Here is a 4072-nt window from a genome sequence, read left to right as displayed (position 1 = left end):
CAGACCACCTGCTGGTTAGAGGGGGCTGTGTCTTGCCGTTCTGGGAGGGCAGTGGTGGTGCCAGCTTGCCTGTTCTGGCCACGTGCCAGGCCCCATTTCTTAGGGAACAGGAAGCAACTTTAGGGAATAGGAAGTAACCTCCTCAGGTGATGATTAACTGCTCAACCATTGTCTTCACTGGCCTCTGGATCCTCTCCTGCCTCAGCCTGCCACTTTGGGGGTCCCTCCCCACCTTCTGGGAGCATGCTGTCCCCAGCTTTCATCAAACCTTCATCATTTCCTAGCTGCTAAATGTAGCTCAATGAGGTCTGGGCAGGGAGTCTGGTCTTCTGCCCTGGCTCAAGATCTGGGGGAAATGTATGCACAGAATCAGGAGGGCTTTGGAAAGAGGGACCTGCAGACATGACATTTGAGCCCCTGGACTCCATGTCTGACCTCAGGCAAGGCGTGCCCCCCTCTGGGCCTCAGTCTGTCTACCTACCTAATTCAGGCCCCTCCTCACCATTTTCCTCATTCCTTGTTCAACTTCCACACTTGTCTCCTGTGTGATTTAGCAAATATAAGATATAGGACACCCCTTAGATCTGAATTTTTTATTTTATTTTTTAAGATTTTATTTATTTATTTGACAGAGAGAGACACAGCGAGAGAGGGAATACAAGCAGGCGGAGTGGGAGAGGGAGAAGCAGGCTTCCCGCCAAGCAGGGAGCCTGATGTGGGGCTCGATCCCACGACTCTGGGATCATGACCTGAGCCGAAGGCAGACGCTTAATGACTGAGCCACCCAGGCGCACCTAGATCTGAATTTTTGATAAAGAAATATTTTAATGGTATCTATATAACATTGAGTTACAATTTTAACCATTTTAAAGAACTATGAATCAGGTATTTCTATTTGATGATATTTATTATTAATTATATTTTTACTGTTGTAAAATATACATAACATAAAATTTACCCTTTCAACCATTTTTAAGTGCACAGCTCAGTGGCATGAAGCACACTCACATTGTTCTGCAACCACCCCCACCCTCTGTCTCCAGAACTTTCTATCTCCCCAAACTGAGACTCTGTCCCCATGAAGCACGGACTCCCCACCCCCTGCCCCAGCCCTGGCTCCCACCCTCTCCTCTCTGTCTCTGTGGACAGGACTCCTCTGGGGACCTCCTGGGAGTGGGGTCCTGCGGGATGTGTCCTGCTGTGTCTGGCTTATTTCATTGAGCATAATGTCTTCAAGGTTCATGCATGTTGTTGGATGTGTAACAAACAATTTTCTAGTATAGGCATGTCACAAATATTGCATGAGACAAACAGAACATACTTATACTGGAAAGGTATTTGTTGTGTATCTGCAATTCTGATTTAACTGGGCACTCTGAATTTTATCTGACAATTCTACCTTCTAGTCCTTCTTAGCCCGGGAAATCATTTTTAGACACAGCTTTGTTGATACATAATTTACATACCCTAAATTTCACCTGTTTTAAGGATACAATTCAATGAATTTCATTGTATATTTGCAAAGTAGTAAGACCATCACCACAATCTAGAATATTTCCATCATCTCAAAAGGAAACCTCATACCCCTTTGTATGAAATTATAAATTTAACTCTGGATTCCTGGGTGCCTGGGTGGCTCAGATGGTTAAGCGTCTGCCTTCGGCTCAGGTTGTGATCCCACGGTCCTGGGATCGAGTCCCACATTGGGCTCCCTGCTCCTTGGGAGCCTGCTTCTCTCTCTCTCTCTCTCTGTCTCTCATGAATAAATAAATAAAATCTTTAAAAAAAAAAATTTAACTCTGGATTCCTACCCCTAGCTCAAGGCAACTACTTTCTGTCTTGAAAGATTTGCCTTTTTTGGACATTCCATCAAATGGCCTATGATGTTGGAGAATATGTGACCTTTTGTCTGGCTTATTTCACTGAGTATAGTGTGTTTGAGGCTCATCCAGGTTGTAGTGTGTGTCGGTGCTGCTTTTCTTTTCATTGCTGAATAGTGTTCCTTGTAAGGATATAGCACATTGGTTTTATCCATTCACCTGTTGATGGACACTTGGGTCTTTCCACTTTTTGGTTGTTGTGAATCATGCTGTGATGACTATTAGTGTACAGATATTTGTGGGGAATGTGTTTTCATTTCCCTTGGGTAGATACCTAGGGATGGAATCGGTGGGTCATGTGGATAAGTCTATGTTTAACTTTTTTTTTTTAAAGATTTTATTTATTTATTTGACAGAAAGTAAGAGACCACAAGCAGGGGGAGCAGCAGAGGCAGAGGGAGAAGCAGGCTCCCTGCTGAGCAGGGAGCCCGATGAGGGACTCAATCCCAGGACACCAGAATCATGACCTGAACTGAAGTCAGACGCTTAACCGTCTGAGCCTCCCAGGCGTCCCTATGTTTAACTTTTAAACAAAAAAGTCTTTTTGAGCTATATTTCACGTGCATAAGGATGTATCTTGAGACTAAAGTATTATCTTTGTACCCTGTGATCAAATCTCTCCGGTGTCTTCCCAGGAAGCTAAAGTAAAAGCCAAACTTCTCACACATGTTCACAAGGCACTAGGATAAGTCCTCCATGGACCCCTATAGCCTTACCTGTCTGCCCCACTCACTTGCTCCATCCTCTCTAGCTTAGACGTTTGCAATTGCTATCCCCTCCGCCCTGAGTGCCCTCTCTGTATCCACTTCACTCTATTGGCCAATCTCTATTAACCCTGCGAGTCTCCAGTTAAACTACATCCTCCAGAAAGCCCTTCCTGGTCCCTCCCCCACTACTCAGCATTTTCTTAAGCACTCTGGCTCCTTGTACTTCGAGTTCCTACCAAGAGTCCTCCTTAGAACGAAATTAACAGAGCAGGTAACAGCATCTAGTGCTCCCAGTATTTCTCATGGCCAGGCACAGTTTACAGCGCTTTAGGGGTGATGAAGTCGCTTAACTTTTACGCCCCCCTAAGATTGGTACCATTACGAATCCCATTTTATTTTTTTTTTAAAGATTTTATTTATTTATTTATTTGAGAGAGCAAGAATGAGAGAGAGAGAGAGCACATGAGAGGGGGAAGGTCAGAGGGAGAAGCAGACTCCCTGCCGAGCAGGGAGCCCGACGTGGGACTCGATCCCGGGACTCCAGGATCATGACCTGAGCTGAAGGCAGTCGCTTAACCGACTGAGCCACCCAGGCACCCACGAATCCCATTTTAGAGGTGGGTAGACTAAGGCACAGAGGCTAAGGAATTCGGCCACGGGGTGCGAAACACATTTTTCTTGAAGGAACAGTCATATCGGGTATCTTGCGGCTCCCGCACCCGGTGCTCAAAACCTTTCCGTGAGCGAAGAAGTGAGTCCTCGGTGCACTCTGTGGCTGTTTATCCCAAGAACGCCCCACGCCCCGCCCCTTCCCCGAGCCCCACCCCTCGGACCGGCAACGGCGCGTCCCTATTTTGAGTTGAACCTCTATCACATTATCCAATGGCGAAGAGCTGCTGAAACCCCGCCCCCCGCTGTAGCCAATGCCCGCTCCTTACCTTGAGGCCTTCTGGAGTGGTAGCCAATGGCCTGCGGCTCTCTGTTCAGCCCCGGCTCCGGGGAGCGGGACGCCTTCGGTGCCCCGCCCCCTACGTGGATTAGGCCTTCTTTCGGTGGCAGCCAATAGCCTGCCTCCTACTTAAAGCCCTCCTTCTGTGGAGGTTCATGGCCCTCCCCTCTGCCCTAGGCCCCGCCCCGAAGAAGCCTGGCGACCCGCCTAACCACTCCCTGAAAGTCTCCGTTTCCCTCCTCCCATCTTTCCCCTTTCACCTCCCATAACCTACGCCCCGCTCCCATTAGGCCTCTGGGTCACGCCCCTTGGCTCTACCCGTTACCCAATCCCGTTAACTTGCTCAGCTCCAGCCCCTATTCTCATTGGTCCCCGTGCTCCTCTATCCCCGCACGTGGTCCTGAGCGACGGCGTCTCCCGCCCGTGAAGGCCGGAGGGCGGGACTTCCGGGGGCGCGCAGTCCAATAAGCACGCGCCGGCTCTCTGCCCAGGCGGTCGCCCCCGCCCCCTCGGCGCCCCTCTCCCGCCCCCGGCTT

Source organism: Mirounga leonina, unplaced genomic scaffold (assembly GCF_011800145.1).
Source record: "Mirounga leonina isolate KUSES-001 unplaced genomic scaffold, KU_Mleo_1.0 Mir_94, whole genome shotgun sequence".
In the NCBI taxonomy this organism is placed as follows: domain Eukaryota; kingdom Metazoa; phylum Chordata; class Mammalia; order Carnivora; family Phocidae; genus Mirounga; species Mirounga leonina.
The sequence above is the reverse complement of the archived record's forward strand: the minus strand, read 5'-3'. Positions refer to the sequence as shown.